Here is a 19,704-nt window from a genome sequence, read left to right on the forward strand (position 1 = left end):
CTGCAATGGTGGCTGTGCCCCATGCAGTTTCCCCGGGTGTGGATTGCAGTGCAGATGCAGTGGATGCAGTTTCCCACAAAGTGGATGCAGTATGTTGTGATGGAAGATGCAGTGCCCATGAAGGTGGATGCACTGATCCAGCAGTGGTTGCAGTGCCCCCTGCAGTTCCCTGAATGTGGATGCAGTGCTCATGTGCTGGATGCAATGAACCTTCAGTGGTTGTAGTGACCCCTTCATTGTCCTTGAATGTTGATGCAGTGCCCATGCAGTGGATGCAGAGATGCACAAGTTGGATGGAGTATGGTATGGTGAATGATGTAGTGCCCATGAAGATGGATGCAGTGTCACTGCATTGGTTGCAGTGAGTAATGAAATGTCCAGTAATGTGGATGCCGTGCCCATGCAGTGGATGCAGTGTCCCACCAGGTGGATGCAGTGTGTTGTGCTAGAGGATGCAGTGCCCATGAAGGTGGATGAATTGTTCCTGCAGTGGTTGCAGTGCTAACTGCAGTCTCCCTGAATGTGGATGCAGTGCTCATGCACTGGATGCAGTGAACCTTCAGTGGTTGCAGTGCTACAGGCATTGTACCTGAATTTTGCTACAGTGCCCTTGCAGTGGATGCAAAGTCCCAAAAGATGGATGCAGTATGATATGACGGATGATACAGTGCCCATGAAGTTGGATGCAGTGTCTCTGCAGTTGTTGCAGTGCCTCCTGCAGTGTCTGGGAATGTGGATGCGGTGCCCATGCAGTGGATGAAGTGTCCCACAAGGTGGATGCAGTACGTTTTGATGGAGGATGCAGTGCTCACGAAGGTGGATGCAGCATGTTGTGACATAGGATGCAGTGGCCATGAAGGTGGATGCAGTGATCCTGCAATGGTGGCAGTTCCCCATGCAGTTTCCCTGAGTGTGGATTGTAGTGACGAAGCAGTGGATGCCGTGTCCCTCAAGATGGATTCTGTACGCTGTGACGTAAGATGCAGTACCAATGAAGGTGGATGCAGTGATCCTGCAGTGGTGTCGGTGCTCACTGCAGTGTCCCTGAATCTGGATGAAGTGCCCATGCAGTGGATGCACAGTCTCAGAAGGTAGATGCAGTATGATGTCACGGAGGATGCAGTGCCCATGAAGGTGGATGCAGTGTTCCTGCAGTGGTTGCAGTGCCCCCTGCATTGTCCCTGAATGAGAATGTCGTGCCCCTGCAGTCAATGCCGTGTCCCACAAGGCAGTTGAAGTGTTTTGTGTTGTATTATGCACTGCCCATGAAAGTGGATCCAGTGATACTGCAGTAGTTGCAGTGCCACCTGCAATGTCCGGGTATGTGGATGCAGTGCCTATGCAGTGGATGCAGTATCCCACAAGGCGGTTGCTGTATATTGTGATGGAGGATGCACTGCCCATGAAGGTGGATGCAGTGATCCTGCAGTGGTTGAAGTGCCACCTGCATTGTCGAGGAATGTGGATGCAGTGCCCATGAAGGTGGAGGCAGTGCCCATGCAGTGGATGCATTGTCCCACTAGGCAGATGAAGTGTTTTGTGTTGTAGCCTGCAATTCCCATGAAGGTTGATGTAGTGATCCTGCAGTGATGGGAGTGCCCCTGCAGTGTCATTTCAGCTGGATTCAGTGTCCCTGCAGTGGTTGCGGTGCCCCCTGCACTGTCTCTGAATGTGGATGCAGTTCCCATGCAGTGGCTGCCGTGTCACACAAGGTGGATGCAATATGTTGTGCTGGATGATGCAGTGCCCACGAAGGTCGATGCTTTGCCCATGCTGTGGATGAAGTGACCCACAAGGTGGATGCAGTATGCTTTGACAGAGACTGCAGTGCCCTGAAGGTGGAGGCAGTGATCCTGCAGTGGATGCATTGCCCATGCATTTTCCCTGAAGTTGGATGGCAGTGCCGAGGCAGTGGATGCAGTTTCAAACAAGGTGGACGCAGTATGTTGTGACGGATTATGCAGGGCCCATGAAGGTGGATGCAGTGATCCTGCAGTGGTTGAAGTGTACCCTGCAGTGTCCCTGAATGAGAATGCCATGACCTTGCAGGGGATGCAGTCTCCCACAAGGCAGATGAAGCGTTTAGTGTTGTAGTATGCACTGGCCATGAAGGTGGATGCAATGATACTGCAGTGGTTGCAGTGCCAACTGCAAGGTCCTGGAATGTGGATGAGGTGCCCATGCAGTGGATGCAGTATCCCACAAGGCAGATGCAGTATATTGTGACAGGAATGCACTGCCCATGTAGGTGGATGCAGCGAAGCTGCAGTGGTTGAAGTGCCACATGCATTGTTCTGGGATGTGGATGCAGTGCCCATGCAGTGGATGCAGTGATCCTGAAGTGGCTTCAGTGTCCCCTGCAGTTTCCCTGAATGTGGTTTCAGTGACAAGGCTGTGGGTGCAGTGATACTGCAGTGATTGTAGAGGGCCTGAGATGCCACTTCAGGTGGATGCATTGTCCCTGCAGTGGTTGTAGTGCCCTCTGCAATGTCCATGAATGGGGATGCAGTGACAATGCATTGACTGCAGTGTCACAGTAGGGGGATGCTGTATGTTGTGATGGAGGATGCAGTGCTCACGAAGGTGGATGCAGTCAGCCTGCAGTGATTACAGTCCACCTACAGTGCCCCATCAGCGGTATGCTGTGTCCCTGTATGGCTTGCATTGCACCTTGCCTGGTCCCAGAATGTTGCTGGAGTGCTCATGCAGTGAATGTCGTGTCCCACTAGGTGGATGCAGTGTGTTATGGTGGATGATGCAGTGCCCATGAAAGTGGATGCACTGATCCTGCAGTGGTTGCAGTGACCCTTGCAGTTTCCCTGAATTTGGATACAGTGCCCATGCATTGGATGCAGTGTCCCACAAGATTGATGCAGTATGTTTTGACGGAGGATGCAGTGGACATGAAGGTGAATGAAGTGATCCTGCAGTGGCTGCAGTGCCCTCTGCCGTTTCCGTGAATGTTCATGCAGTGCACATGCAGTGGATGCAGTGATCCTGTGGGGATTGCAGTGCACCTGCACTGTCACTTCAGCTAGATGCATTGTGCTTGCAGTGGTTGCAGTGCCCCATGCACTGTCCCTTAATGTGGAGGCAGTGCCCATGCATTGGCTGCAGTGTCCCAGAAGGTGGATGCAGCATGATGTGATGCACGATGAAGTGCCGACGATGTTGGATGCAGTGATCCTGTGATGACTTCAGTGTGCCTGCAGTGCCACTTCAGCTGGATGCAGTGTCCCTGCTGTGGTTGCAGTGCACACTGCACCTTCCCTCAATGTGGACTCAGTGCACATGCAGTGGCTTCAGTGTCACCAAAGGGGGATGAAGTACGTTGTGAGGCAAGATGCAGTGCTCACAAAGGTGGATGCAGCATGTTTTCACGTAGGTTAAAGTGTCCATGAAGGTGCATGCCGTGGTCCTGACATTGTGGCAGTGCCTCATGCAGTTTCCCTGAGTGTGGATTGCACTGCCAAGGCAGTGGATGCAGTGTTCCACAAGGTGTATGCAGTATGTTGTGACGGAAGATGCAGTGCCCATGAAGGAGGATGCAGTGATGCAGTGGTGAATTCACTGCACCTGCAGTCCCACTACAGCTTTATGCAGTGTCTCTGAAGTGGTTGCAGTGCATGCTGCAGTGTCCCAGATTGTGGATTCAGTGCCCTCATCGTGCATCCAGTGTCATAGAAGGTGGATGCAATATGTTATGATGGAGGATCCAGTGCCCACGAAGGAGGATGCAGTGAGCCTGCTGTGATTGCAGTGCACCTGAAATGCCCCTTCAGCTTTCTGCATTGTCCCTGCAGTGTTTGCAGTACCCACTGCATTGTCCCTGAATTTGGATGCAGTGCACATGCTGTGGATGCAGAGTGCCACAAGATGGATGCAGTCTGTTATGACGGATGATGCAGTGCCCATGAAGGTGGATGCAGTGTCCCTGCAGTGGTGGCAGTGCCCCCTGCACTCTCACTGAATGTGGATGCAGTGCCCATGCAGTGGCTGCAGTGTGAGAGAAGTCTGATGTTGTATGTTGTGACAGAGGATGCAATGCTCACGAAGGTGGATACAGCGAGCCTGCAGTGATTGCAGTGCACATGCAGTGAACCTTCAGCGGTATGCAGTGTCCCTGCATGGTTTGCATTGCCCGCTGCATTGTCCCAGAATGTTGCTGCAGTACCCATGCAGTGGATGCATTATGTTGTCTAGGAGAATGCAATGCCCATGAAGGTGGATGCAGTGATTCTGCAGTGGTTGCAGGACCCCCTGCAGTTTCCCTGAATTTGGATGCAGTGCTCATGCAGTGTGTGCAGTGTCCCACCATGTGGATGCAGTATGTTTTGATGGAGAATGAAGTGCCCATGAAGGTGGATGCAGTGATCCTGCAATGGTGTCAGTGCCCCTTGCAGATTGCCTTAGAGTGGATTGCAGTGCTGAGACAGTGAATGCAGTGTCCCACAAGGTGGGTGCAGTATGTTCTGACGGAGGATGCAGTGCCCATGAAGGTGGATGCAGTGATCCTGCGGAGATACAATGTGCATGCAGTGCCACTTCAGCTGGATGCAGTGTCCCTGCAGTGGTTGCCCCGCCCTCTGCATTTACCCTGAATTTTGATGCGTTGACTATGTAGTGGCTGAAGTGTGAAAGAAGGTAAATGCAATATGTTGTCACAGGGGATGCAGCGCCCACAAACGTGAATGCAGTACCCAGGCAGTGGATGCATTGTCCCACCAGGTGCATGCAGTATGTTTTGACAGAGAATGCTGTACCCATGAAGGTGGATGCAGTGATCCTGCAGTGGTTGCATTGCCCCATGCAGTTCCCATGAGCGTGGTGCAGTGCCAAGGGAGTGGATGCACTGTCCCACAAGGTGGATGCAGTATGTTGTGACAGAGGATGCAGTGCCCATGTAGGTGTATGCAGTGTCCCTGCAGTGGTGGCAGTGCCTCCAGCATTCTCCCTGAATGTGGATGCAGTGCTCATTCCATCGCTGCAGTGTCAGAGAAGTTGGATGCTGTATGTTGTGACGGACGATGCAATGCTCACGAAGGTGGATACAGCGAGCCTTCAGTGATTACAGTGCACGTGCAGTGAACCTTCAGAGGTATGTAGTGTCACTGCATGCTTTGCATTGCCCGCTGCATTGTCCCAGAATGTTCTGTAGTATCCATGCAGTGGATGTCGTGTCCCACAAGGTGGATGCACTATGTTATGACGGATGATGCAGTGCCCATGAAGGTGGATGCTGTGCGCATGCTGTGGATGCATTGTCCCACAAGGTGCATGCAATATGTTGTGACAGATGATGCAGTGCCCATGAAGGTGGATGCACGGATCCTGCAGTGGTTGCAGTCCCCCCTGCAGTTTCCCTGAATTTGGAGGCATTGCTCATGCAGTGTATGCAGAGTCCCACAAGACGGATGCAGCATGCTGTGACGGAGGATGCAGTGTCCAGGATGTTGAATGTAGTGATCCTGTGGTGATTTCCCTGTGCCTGAAGTGCCAGTTCAACTGGACGCAGTGTCCCTGCTGTGATTGCAGTGCACCCTGCACCGTCCCTGAATGTGGATTCAGTGCCCATGCAGTGGCTTCAGTGTCACCGAGGTGGATGCAGTACTTTGTGCTATAGGATGCAGTGCTCACGAAGTGGATGCAGCATGTTGTCACTTAGGATGCAGTGCCCAGAAAGGTGGATGCAGTGATCCTGCAATGGTGACAGTGCCCCATGCAGTTTCCCTAAGTGTGGATTTCAGTGCTGAGGCAGTGGATGCAGTGTCCCACAAGGTAGATGCAGTCTGTTATGACGGATGATGCAGTGCCCATGAAGGTGGATTCAGTGTTCCTGCAGTGGTTGTGGTGCCCACTGAAGTTTCCCTGAATTTGGAGGCAGTGCTCTTGCATTGTATGCAGTGTCCTACAAGGTGAATGCAGCATGTTGTGAGGGAGGATCAAGTGCCAAGGATGTTGCATGCAGTGATCCTGCAGTCCCCATGAAGGAGGATGCAGTGATGCAGCGGTGATTCACTGCACCTGCAGTGCCACTTCAGCTTTATGCAGAGTCTCTGCACTGGTTGCAGTGCATACTGCAGTGTCCCAGAATGTGCATGCACTGCCCATGCCACGGATGCAGTGTCACAAAAGGTGGATGCAATATGTTGTGACAGAGGATCCAGTGCCCATGAAGGAGGATGCAGAGAGCCTGCAGTGATTGCCATGTCACTGAAGTGCCCCTTCAGCTGTATGCATTTTCCATGCAGTGTTTGCAGTGCCCCATGCATTGTCCCTGAATTTGGATGCATGCACATTCAGTGGATGTAGTGTCCCGCATGGTGGTTGCAGTATGTTACGATGGATGATCCAGTGCCCATGAGGGGGGATGCAGTGATCGTGCGGTGATTTCAGTGCACCTGCATTGCCACCTCAGCTGGATGCCGTGTTCCTGCATTGGTTGCAGAGCCCCTGCAGTGTCCCTGATTCAGAATGCCATGCCCTTTCTGTGGATGCAATGCACCACAGAGATGATGAAGTGTTTAGTGTTGTAGTACCCACTGGCCTGAAAGTGGAACAGTGATCCCCCAATGATGTCAGTCCGCCTGCAGTGCCACTTCAGCTTTATGCAGTGTCCCCTGCACTGGCCCTGAAAGTGGATGCAGTGCCCATGCAGAGGCTGCAGTTTCCCACGAGGTGGATGCAGTATGTTGTGAAGGAGAATGCAGTGCCCATGAAGGTAGATGCAGTGTTACTGCAGTGGTTGCAGTGCCCCCTGCAGTGTTCCTGAATGAGAATGCCGTGCCCTTACAGTGGATGCAGTGTCCCACAAGGCGGTTGATGTGTTTTGTGTTGTAGTATGCACTGCCCATGAAGGTGGATCCGGTGATACTGCAGTAGTTGCAGTGCCTCCTGCAATGTCCGAGTATGTGGATGCGGCACCCATGCAGTGAATGCAGTATCCCTCAAAACGGATGAAGTATATTGTGAAGGAGGATGCACTGCCCATGAAGGTGGCTGCAGTGATGCTGCAGTGGTTGAAGTGCCACCTGCATTGCTGGGGAATGTGGATGCAGTGCCCATGAAGGTGGAGGCAGTGATCTTGCAGTGGTTCCGGTGCCACCTTCAGTTTCCCTGAATGTGGTTTCAGTGACTGCAGTGGGTGCCGTGATACTGCAGTGGTTGCAGAGGCCATGCAGTGCCACTTCAGGTGGATGCATTGTCCCTGCAGTGGTTGCAGTGCCCTCTGCACGGTCCCTGAATGGGGATGCAGTGCCAATGCATTGGCTGCAGTGTCACAGTAGGTGGATGCTGTATGTTGTGACGGAGGATGCAGTGCTCACCAAGGTCGAGTCAGTAAGCGAGCAGTGAGTACAGTCCATGTGCAGTGCCGATTCAGCGGTTCACAGTGTCCCAGCATGCTTTGCAGTGCCCCCTGCATTGTCCCAGAATGTTGATGCACTGCAGATGCAGTGGATGCATTGTCCCACAAGGCAGACGAAGTGTTTTGTGTGTAGCATGAAATGCCCATGAAGTTGGATGCAGTGATCCTGCAGGGATGGAACTACCCCTGCAGTGTCACTTCAGCTGGATTCATTGTCCCTGCGGTGGTGGCGGTGTCCCCTGCACTGTCCCTGAATGTGGATGCAGTTCCCATGCAGTGGCTGCAGTGTAACAGAAGGTGGATGCAGTATGTTGTGCTGGATGATGCAGTGCACACGAAGGTGGATGCTTTGCCCATGCCGTAGATGAAGTGTCCCACAAGGTGGATGCAGTATGCTGTGACAGAGAATGCAGTGACCATGAAGTTCGAGGCAGTGATCCCGCAGTGGATGCAGTGCCCCACGCAGTTTCCATGAAGTTGTATTGCAGTTCCGAGTCAGTGGATGCAGTTTCACAGAAGGTGGATGCACTATGTTGTGACGGATGAGGCAGAGCCCATGAAGGTGGATGCAATGATCCTGCATTTGAAGTGTACCCTGCAGTTTCACTGAATGAGAATGCCTTGCCCTTGCAGTGGATGCAGTGTCCCACAAGGCACATGAAGTGTTTAGTGTTGAAGTATTCACTGGCCATGAAGGTGGATGCAGTGATGCTGCAGTTGTTGAAGTGCCACCTGCATTGTCAGGGAATGTGGGTGCAGTGATCCTGCAGTGGTTGGAGTGACCCCTGCAGATTCCCTGAATTTGGTTTCAGTGAGAAGGCCGTGGGTGCAGCGATACTGCGGTGATTGCAGAGGGCCTGTCGTGCCAATTACAGGTGGATGCATTGTCCCAGCAGTGGTTGCAGTGCCCTCTGCACTGTCCCTGTATATGGATGCAGTGCCAATGCATTGGCTGCAGTGTCACAGTAGGTGGATGCTGTATGTTGTGACGGAGGATGCAGTGCTCACGAAGGTGGATGGAGTCAGCCTGCAGTGATTACTGTGCGCCTGCATTGCCCCTTCAGCGGTATGTTGTCACAGAGGATGCAGTGCCCATGAAGGTGGATGCACAGTTACTGCAGTGGTTGCAGGGCCCCCTGCAGTTTCCCTGAATTTGGATGCAGTGGTCATGCAGTCTATGCAATGTCCCATAAGGTGGATGCAGCATCTTGTGATGGGGGATGCAATGCCCAGGATGTTGGATGCAGTGATCCTGGGGGGATTTCAGTGTGCCTGCAGTACCACTTCAGATGGATGCAGTGTCCCTGCTGTGGTTGCAGTGCACCCTGCACCTTCCCTGAATGTGGAAGCAGTGCCCATGCAGTGGCTTCAGTGTCACCGAAGGTGGATGCAGTACGTTGAGACGGAGAATGCAGTGCTCATGAAGGTGGATGCAGAAAGTCAGCAGTGATTACACTGCACCTGCAATGCCCCTTCTGCGGTAAGCAGTGTCCCTGCATGGTTTGCATTGCCCCCTGACTTGTCCCAAAATGTTGCTGCAGTGCCCATGCAGTGCATGCAGTGTCCTTCAAGGTGCATGCAGTATGCTATTTCAGATGATCCAGTGCCCATGAAGGAGAATACAGTGATCCTGCATTGTTTGCAGTGCCCCTGCAGTTTCCACGAATGAGAATGCCCTCCTCTTGCAGTGGAAGTATTGTCCCAGATGGCGGATGAAGTGTTTTGTGTTGTAGTATGCACTGCCCATGAAGGTGGATGCAAAGATATCGCAGTGGTTGCGGTGCCACCTGTAATGTCTGGGAACACGGATGCGGTGCCCATGCTGTGGATTCAGTATCCCACAAGGCGGATGCAGTATATTGTGACGGGAATGCACTGCCCATGAAGGAGGATGCAGTGACGCTGCAGCGGTTGATTGCCACCTGCATTGTTGAGGAATGTGGATGCAGTACCATTGCAGTGGATGCAGAGTCCCACAAGATTGATGCACTATGTTTTGACAGAGGATGCAGTGGCCATGAAGATGAATGCAGTGATCCTGCAGTGGCTGCACTGCCCTCTGCAGTTTCTGTGAATGGGCATGCAGTGCCCATGAAGTGGAAGCAGAGATCCATTGGTGATTGCAGGGCGCCCACACTGCCACTTCTGCTGGATGCATTCTGCCTGCAGTGGTTGCAGTGCCCCCCGTGCTGTCCCTTAATGTGGATGCAGTGCCCATGCATTAGCTGCAGTGTCAGACAAGGTGGATGCAGTTTGTTGTGACGGAAGATGCAGTGCTCACAAAGGTGGATGCAGTGAGCATGCTGTGATTTCAGTGGGCCTGCAGTGCCTCATCAGCGGTATGCAGTGTCCCTGCAGTATTTGCAGTGCCCCATGCATTGTCCTTGAATGTAGATGCAGTGCTGATGCACTGGATGCAGTGTCCCACAAGGTAGTTGCAGTATTTTATGACGGATGATGCTGTGCCCATTATGAGGGGTTGCAGTGATTGTGCGGTGATTTCAGTGCACCTGCATTGGCACTTCAGCTGGATGCAGTGTCCCTGCAGTGGTTGCAGTGCCTCTGCAGTGTCCCTGATTCAGAGTGCCGTGCCCTTTCTGTGGATGTAGTGTCCCACAAGGAGCATGAAGTGTATTGTGTTGTAGTATGCACTCCCCATGAAGGTGGAGGCAGTAATCCTGCAGTGATTTCAGTATGCCCGGAGTTCCTCTTGAGCTGGATGCAGTGTCACTGCCGTGGTTTCAGTGCACCCTGCACCTTCCCTGAATGTGGATTCAGTGCCCAGGCAGTGGCTTCAGTGTCACCGAGGGTGGATGCTGTACGTTGTGATGGAGGATGCAGTGCCCATGAAGGTGGATGCAGTGATCCTGCAATGGAGGCAGTGCCCCATGCAGTTTCCCTGAGTGTGGATTGCAGTGCCAAGGCTGTGGATGCAGAGTAGCAAAAGGTGGATGCAGTATGTTGTGATGGAAGATGCAGTGCCCATGAAGGTGGATGCAGTGATCCTGCAGTGGTTGCAGTACACACTGCAGTGTCCCTGAATGTGGATGCAGTGCCCATGCAGTGGATGCACTGTCCCACAAGGTGGATGCAGTGTGTTGTAACAGAGGATGCAGTGCCCATGAAAGAGGATGCAGTGATGTGGCAGTGAATTTACTGCACCAGCAGTGCCAATTCCACACTATGAAGTGTCTCTGCAGTGGTTGCAGTGCATGCTGTGGTGTCCCAGAATGTGGACGCAGTGCCCACGCCATGGATGCACTGTCACAGAAGGTGGATGCAATATGTTGTGATGGATGATCCAGTGCCCACGAAGGAGGAGGCAGTTATCCTGCCATGGTTGCAGTGCACCTGAAGTGCAGCTTCAGCTGTAAGCATTGTCCCTGCAGTGTTTGCTGTGCCCCCTGCCTTGTCCCTGAATTTTGATGCAGTGCACATGCAGTGGATGCAGTGTGCCACAAGGTGGATGCAGTATGTTATGACACATGAGGCAGTGCCCAGGAAGGTGAAAGCAGTGCAATTGCAGTGGTGGCAGAGCCCACTGCACTATCCTTGAATGTGGATGCAGTGCCAATGAAGTTGGATCAAGTGATCCTGCAGAGATTGCAGTGTGCCCTTAGTGCCACTTCAGCTGGATGCAGTGTCTTTGCAGTGGTTGCATTGACCCTGCACTGTCCCTGAATGTGGCTGCAGTGCCCATGCAATGGCTGCAGTGTCACAGAATGTGGATGCAGTAGGTTGTGATGGAGGATGCTGTGCTCACGAAGAATGAAGCAGTGAGCCTGCAGTGATTACAGTGCGCCTGCAGTGCTCCTTCAGCAGTATGCAGTGTCCCTGCATGGTTTGCAGTGACCCTACATTGTCCCTTAATTTTGCTGAAGTGCCCATGCACTGGATGCTGTCTCCCAAAAGGTGGATGCAGCATATTTTCACGGAGGATGCAGTGCCCATGAAGGTGGATGCTGTGATCCTGCAGTGGTTACAGGGCCCCCTGAAGTTTCCCTGAATATGGAAGCAGTGCTCATTCAGTGTATGCAGTGTCCCACAAGGTGGATGAAGCATGTTGTGATGTAGGATGCATTGCCCATGAAGGAGGATGCAGTAATGCAGAGGTGATTTCACTACAACTGCAGTGCCACTTCAGCTCTATGCAGTGTCTCTGCAGTGGTTGCAGTGCATGCTGCAATCTCCCAGAATGTGGATGTAGTGCCCACGCCGTGGATACAGTGTCACAGAAGGTGGATGCAATATGTTGTGATGGATGATCCAGTACACACGAAGGAGGATGCAGTGAGCCTGCAGTGATTGCAGTGCACCTGACGTGCCCCTTCAGTTGTATGCATTGGCCCTGCAGTGCCCCGTGCTTTGTCAAAGAATTTCTTTGCAGTGCACATGCAGTACATGCAGTGTGCCACAAGGTGGATGCAGTCTGTTATGACAGATGATTCAGTACCCTTGAAGGTGGATGCAGTGTCCCTCCGGTGGTGGCAGTGTCCCCTGCACTGTCCCTGAATGTGGATGCAGTGCCCATGCAGTGGCTGCAGTGTCAGAGAAATCAGATGCTGTATGTTGTATGTATGTATGTTGATCAATACCCACAAAGGAGGATGCAGTGAGCCTGCAGTGATTGCAGTGTGCCTAAAGTGCCTCTTCAGCTGTATACATTGTCCCAGCTGTGTTTGCAGTGCCCCGTGAATTGTCCCTGAATTTTGATGCAGTGCCCATGCAGTGGATGCAAAGTCCCACAAGTTGGATGGAGTATAATATGACGGATGATGCAGTGCCCATGAATTTGGATGCAGTGTCACTGCAGGGGTTGCAGTGCCTCCTGCAATGTCTGGTAATGTGGATGCAGTGCCCATGCAGTGGATGAAGTGTCCCACACGTGGATGCAGTATGTTGTGATGGAGGATGCAGTGCCCATGAAGGTGGATGCAGAGAGCCTGCAGTGATTACAGTGCACCTGCAGTGAACCTTCAGCGGTAAGCAGTGTCCATGCATAGTTTTCATTGCCCACTGCATTGTCCCAGAATTTAGCTGCAATACCCATGCAGTGGATGCAGTGTCCAGCAAGGTGTATTCAGTATGATATGACGGAGGATGCAGTGCCCATGAAGGTGGATGCAGTGTCTTGCAATGGTGGCAGAGCCCCATGCAGTTTCCTTGAGTGTGGATTGCAGTGCCCACCCCGTGGATGCAGTGTCCCACAACATGGATGTGGTATGTTGTTACAGAGGAGGCAGTGCCCAGGATTTTGGATGCAGTGATCCTGCGGTGATTTCAGTGTGTCTGCAGTGCCACTTCAGCTGGATGCAGTGTCGCTGCCGTGGTTGTAGTGCTCCCTGCACCTTCACTGAATGTGGAATCAGTGCCCATGCCTTGGCTTCAGTGTCTCCGAAGTTGGATGCTTTACGTTGTGACGGAGGATGCAGTGCTCATGAAGGTGGATGCAGCATGTTGTTACATATGAGGCAGTGCCCATGAAGTTGGATGCAGTGATCCAGCAATGGTGCCAGTGCCCCATGCAGTTTCCCTGATTGTGGATTTCAGTGCCGAGGCAGTGGATGCAGTTTCCCACGGGGTGAATGCAGTATTTCCTGATGGAGGATGCAGTGCCCATGAATGTTGATGCAGTCATCCTGCCGTGGTTGCAGTGCCCCCTGCAGTTTCCCTGAACGTGGTTGCAGTGCCCATGCAGAGGATCCAGTGGTCCTGCGCTGATAGCAGTCTGCCTGCAGTTCCACTTCAGCTGGATTCAGTGTCACTGCAGTGGCTGCAGTGCCCCTGCATTGTCCCTCAATGTGGATGCAGTGCCAACGCAGTGGATGCAATGTCCCCTATGGTGAATGCAGTATGTTGTGATGGAGGATGCAGTGCCAATTCAGCTGGATGCAGTGTCCCTGCAGTGGTTGCAGTGCCCCATGAACTGTCCCTGAATGTGTATGCAGTGCCAATGCAGTGGCTGCAGTGTCCCACAAGTTGAATGCAGTATGTTGTCATGGAAGATACAGTGCCCATGAAGGTGGATGCAGTGATCCTGCAGTGGTTGTGGTGCCCACTGCTGTGTCCCTGAATGTGGATGCACTGCCCATGCAGTGTATGCACTGTCCCACGAGCTGGATGCATTATGTTGTGACAGATGATGCTGTGCCCATGAAGGAGGATGCAGTGATGCAGCGGTGAATTCCCTGCACCTCCAGTGCCACTTCAGCTGTATGCAGTGTCTCATCATTTGTTGCAGTGCATGCTGCAGTGCGCCAGGATGTGGATGCAGTGCCCATGCCGTGCATGCAGTGTCACAGAAGGTGGATTCAATATGTTGTGATGGAGGATCCAGTGCCCACGATGAAGGTTGCAGTGATCCTGCAGTGATTACAGTGCACCTGAAGTGCCCCTTCCGCTGTATGCATTGTCCCTGCAGTGTTTGCAGTGCCCTGTGCATTGTCCCTGAAATTTGATGCAGTGCCAAGGCAGTGGATGCAGTGTGCCACAAGGTGGATGCAGTCTGTTATGACGGATGATGCAGTGCCCATGAAGGTAGATGCAGTGTCTCTGCAGTGGTGGCAGGGCCCTCTGCACTCTCCCTGAATGTGGAAGCAGTGCCCATGCACTGGCTGCAGTGTCAGAGAATTTGGATGCTGTATGTTGTGACAGAGGATGCAATGTTCCCGACGATGGATACAGCGAGCCGGCAGTGATAACAGTGCACCGACAGTGAAACTTCAGCGGTATGAATTGTCCCTGCTTGGTTTGCATTGCCCGCTGCATTGTCCCAAAATGTGCTGAAGTACCCATGCTGTGGATGCAGTGTCCCATAAGGTGTATGCAGTATGTTGTGACGGATTATGCAGTGCCCATGAAGGTGGATGCTGTGCGCAGGCTGTGGATGCACTGTCCCACAAGGTGGATGCAGTATGCTGTGACAGAGAATGCAGTGCCCATGAAGGTGGAGGCATTGATCCTGCAGTGATGTCAGTGTGCCTGCAGTGCCACTTCAGCTGGATGCAGTGTCCCTGCTGTGGTTGCAGTGCACCCTGCACCTTCTCTGAATGTGGATTCACTGCCCATGCAGAGGCTTCAGTGTCACAGAAGGTGGTTGCAATACATTGGGACGGAGGATGCAGTGCTCACGAAGGTGGATGCAGCATGTTGTGACATAGGATGCAGTGCACATGAAGGTGGATGTAGTGATCCTACAATGGTGGCAGTAACCCATGCAGTTTCCCTGAGTGTGGATTGCACTGCCGAGGCAGTGGATGCAGTGTCCCACAAGGTGGATGCAGTATGTTGTGACGGAAGATGCAGTGCCCATGAATGTGGGTGCAATGCCCATGCAGTGGATGCAGTGTCAAAGAAGGTGTATGCAACATGTTGTGATGGATGATGCAGTGCCCACTAAGTTGGATGCTGTGCCAATGCAGTGGATGCATTGTCCCATCACGTGGATGCAGTATGCTGTGACAGAGGATGCAGTGCCCATGAATGTGGATGCAGTGATTCTGCAGTGTTTGCAGTGCCCTATGCAGTTTCCCTGAATGTGGATTTCAGTGCCGATGCACGGGATGCAGTGTCCAAAAATGTGGATGCAGTATGTAGTGATGAAGGATGCAGTACCCATGAAGGTGGATGCAGTGATCCTGTGGTGATGGCAGTGTTCCTGTACTGTCACATCAGCTGGATTCGTTGTGCATGCAGTGGTTGCCGTGCCCCCTGCACTGTCCCTTAATGTGAATGCAGTGCCCAGGCATTGGCTGCAGTGTCACAGAAGGTGGATGCAGTTTGTTGTGACGGAGGATGCAGTGCCCATGAAGGTGGATGCTGTGTTGCTGCAGTGGTTTTAATGCCTCCTGCAATAACTGGTAAGGTGGATGCAGTGCACATGAAGTGGATGCAGTGTCCCACAAGGTGGATGCAGTATGTTGTCACGGAGGATGCAGTGCCCATGAAGCTGGATACAGTGATCCTACTGTGGTTGTAGTGCCCGCCTGCCTTGCCCATGAATGTGGATGCAGTGCCCATACATTGAATGCCGTTTCCCACAAGGTGAATGCTGTATGTTGTGACGGAGGATGCATTGCCCATGAAGGTGGTTACAGTGTTCCTGCAGTGGTTGCTGAGCCCCCTGCACTGTCCCTTAATGTGGATGCAGTGCCCAGGCATTGGCTGAAGTGTCACAGAAGGTGGATGCAGTTTGTTGTGACGGAGGATGCAGTGCTCACGAAGGTAGATGCAGTGAGCATGCTGTGATTTCAGTGGGCCTGCAGTACTTCATCAGCAGTATGCAGTGTCCCTGCAGTATGCACACTGCCGCCTGCATTGTCTCTGAATGTTGATGCAGTGCCGATGCAGTAGATGAAGTGTCAAACAAGGTGGATGCAGTACATTATGACGTATGATGCAGTGCCCATGAAGAGGGCTGCAGTGATCCTGTGGTGATTTCAGTGCACCTGCATGGCCACTTCAGCTGCATGCAGTGTCACTGCAGTGGTTTCAGTGCCCCTGCCGTGTCCCTGATTCAGAATGCCGTGCCCTTTCTGTGGATGCAGTGTCCCACAAGGAGGATGAAGTGTTCTTTGTTGTACTATGCACTGCCAATGAAGGTGGAGGCAGTGATCCTGCAATGACGGCAATGTGCCAGCAGTGCCTCTTCAGCTTTATTCACTGTCCCCTGCGCTGTCCCTGAATGTGGATGCAGTTCCCATGCAGTGGTTTCAGTGTCACAGAAGGTGGATGCAATATGTTGTGATGGAGGATGCAGTGCCCATGAATGTGGATGCAGTGATCCTGCAGGGATTACAGTGCTCTTGCAGTGCCTCTTCAGCTGGATGCAGTGTCCCTGTAGTGCTTGCAGCACCGCCTGCATTTTCCCTGCATGTGGATTCAGTGACCATGCAGTGGCTTCAGTGTCACCGAATGTGGATGCAGTACGTTGAGAAGGAGAATGCAGTGCTCATGAAGGTGGATGCAGCGTGTCTGCAGTGATTACACTGTACGTGCAATGCCCCTTCTGGGTAGGCAGTGTCCCTGCATGGTTTGCATTGCCCCCTTCCTTGTCCCAAAATGTTGCTGCAGTGCCCATGCAGTGCATGAAGTGTCCTTCAAGGTGGATGCAGTATGCTATTACGGATGAACCAGTGCCCATGAATGTGGATACAGTGATCCTGCAGTGTTGGCAGTGCCCCCTGCAGTGTCCCTGAAGGAGAATGTCCTCCCTTGCAGTGGAGGCAGTGTCCCAGAAGGCGGATAAAGTGTTTTGTGTTGTAGGATGCACCGCCCATGAAAGTGGATGCAGTGATTCTGTAGTTGTTGCGGTGCCACCTGCAATGTCCAGGAATGTGGATGCGGTGCCCATGCTGAGGATTAAGTATCCCACAAGGCGGATGCAGTATATTGTGACGGAAATGCGCTGTGCATGAAGGTGGCGGCGGTGATGCTGCAGTGCTTGATTTCCCACCTGCATTGTTTGGGAATGTGGATGCAGTGCCATTGCAGTGGATGCAGTGATGCTGCAGTGGTTGCAGTGCCCCCTGCAGATTCCCTGAATTTGGATGCAGTGTCCATGAAGGGGGATGCAGTGATCGTGCAGTGATTTCGTTGCACCTGCATTGCAACTTCAGCTGGATTCAGTGTCGCTACAGTGGTTGCAGTGCCCCTGCAGTGTCCCTGATTCAGAATGTGGTGCACTTTCTGTGGATGTAGTGTCCCACAAGGGGGATGAAGTGTTTTGTGTTGTAGTCTGCAGTGCCCATGAAGGTGGATGCAGTGATCCTGTGGGGAATACAGTGCACCTGCTGTGCCACTTAAGCGGGAGGCAGTGTCTCTGCAGTGGTTGCAGCACCCCTGGATTTTCCCTGAATGTGGATTCAGTGACCATGCAATGGCTGCAGTGTGAAAGAAGGTGAATGCAATATGTTGTGACAGAGGATGTAGTGCCCACGAAGTTGGATGAAGTGCCCAGTCAGTGGATGCATTGTCCCACCAGGTGGATGCAGTATGTTGTGACGGAGGATGCAGCGCCCATGAAGGTTGATGCAGTGATCCTGCAGTTGCTGCGGTGCCACCTGCCATGTCCTGAAATGTGGATGCAGTGCCCATGAAGGTGGATACAGTAATCCTGGAGGGATTGCAGTGCGCCTGCAGTGCAACTTCAGCTGGAAGCAGTGTCTCTACAGTGGTTGCAGTGCCCCCTGCACTGTCCCTGAATGTGGATGCAGTGCCCATGCAATGGCTGCAGTGTTACAGAATGTGGATGCAGTAGGAATTGAAGGAGGATGCAGTGCTCTCGAAGAGGGTTGCAGTGAGCCTGCAGTGATTACAGTGCGCCTGCAGTGCTCCTTCAACAGTATGCAGTGTCCCTGCATGGCTTGCATTTCCTGCTGCATTTTCCCAGAATGTTGCTGCTGTACCCATGCAGTGGATGCAGTGTCCCACAAGGTGGATGCCTTGTGTTATGACGGATGATAAAGTGCCCATAAAGGTGGATGCTGTGCGCATTCTGTGAATGCATTGTCCCACAAGTTGTATGAAATATGTTGTGACAGATGATGCAGTGCCCATGAAGGTGGAGGCACTGATCCTGCAGCAGTTGCTGTGTTCCCTGCAGTTTACCTGAGTTTAGATGCAGTGCCCATGCAGTGGATGCAGTGTCCCACAAGGGGGGTGCAGTATGTTGTGACGGATGATGCAGTGCCCATGAAGGTGGGTGCAGAGTTGCTGCAGTAGTTGCAGTGCGTCCTGCAATGTCTGGTAAGTTGGATGCAGTTCCCATGCAGTGGATGAAGTGTCACACCATGTGGATGCACAACGTTGTGACATAGGAGGCAGTGCCCATGAAGGTGGATGCAGAGTTGCTGCAGTGGTTGCAGTGCTTTCTGCAATGTCCGGTAAGGTGGATTCCGTGCACATGCAGTGGATGCAGTGTCTGAGCAGGTGGATGAAGTATGTTGTCACGGAGGATGCAGTGCCCATGAAGGTGAATGCACAGTTCCTGCAGTGTTTGCAGTGCCATCTGCAGTGTCCCTGAATGTGGATGCACTGCCCATGCAGTGGATTCAGTGACCCAAAGGTGGTTGCAGTATGTTGTGACAAAAGATGCAGTGCCCATGAAGGAGGTTGAAGTGAGCCTGCGGTGATTTCAGTGCACTTGATGTGCCAGTTCAGCGGGATTCAGTGCCCGTGCATTGGATGCAGTGACACGCTAGGTGAATGCAGTATGTTGTGACAGAGGATGCAGTGACCATGAAGGTGGATGCAGTGATCCTGCGGGGATTACAGTGCGCCTGCAGTGCCACTTGAGCTGTATACAGTGTCTCTGCAGTGGTTGCAGCGCATGCTGCTGTGTCCCAGAATGCGGATGCAATATGTTGTGACTGAGGATCCAGTGCCCACGAAGGAGGCTGCAGTGATTGCAGTGCACCTAAAGTGCCCCTTCAGCAGTATGCATTGTCCCTGCAGTGTTTTCAGTGCCCCGTGCATTGTCCCTGAATTTTGATGCAGTGCACATGCAGTGGATGCCGAGAGCCACAAGGTGGATGCAGTATGTTATCACGTATGATGCAGTGCCCATGATGCTGGATGCTGTGTGCATGCTGTTGGTGCATTGTCCCACAAGGTGTATGCAATATGTTGTGACAGATGATGCGGTACCCATGAAGGTGGATGCCGTGACCCTCAGTGGTTGCAGTGCCCCCTGCAGTGTCCCTAGATGAGAATGCCGTGCCCTTGCAGTGGATGCAGTGTCCCACAAGGCGGATGAAGTGTTTTGTGTCGTAATGTGCACTGCCCATGAAGGTGGATGCAGTGGTACTGCAGTGGTTGCAGTGCCACCTGCAATGTCCGGGAATGTGGATGCGGTGCCCATGTAGTGGATGCAGTATCCCACAAGGCAGATGCAGTATATTGTGATGGAGAATGCACTGCCCATGAAGGTGGATGCAGTGATGTTTCAGTGGTTGAAGTGCCAGCTGCATTGTCAGTGAATGTGGATACAGTGCCTGTGCAGTGGATGCAGTGTCTCACAACGTGGATGCAGTATGTTATGACGGATGATGCAGTGTCCATGAAGGGGGATGCAGTGATTGTGCACTGATTTCAGTGCACCTGCACTCCCTCTTCAGCTGGATGCAGTGTCCCTACAGTGGTTGCAGTGCCCCTGCAGTGTCGCTGATTCAGAATGCAGTGACCTTTCTGTGGATGCAGTGTCCCACAAGGAGGATGAAGTGTTTTTTGTTGTACTATGAACTGCCAATGAAGGTGGAGGCAGTGATCTTACAATGACGTCAATGCGCCTGCAGTGCCACTTCAGCTTTATCCACTGTCCTTTGCACTGTCCCTGAATG

The sequence above is a fragment of the Equus caballus genome, chromosome 16 (genome assembly GCF_041296265.1).
Source record: "Equus caballus isolate H_3958 breed thoroughbred chromosome 16, TB-T2T, whole genome shotgun sequence".
Taxonomy (NCBI): domain Eukaryota; kingdom Metazoa; phylum Chordata; class Mammalia; order Perissodactyla; family Equidae; genus Equus; species Equus caballus.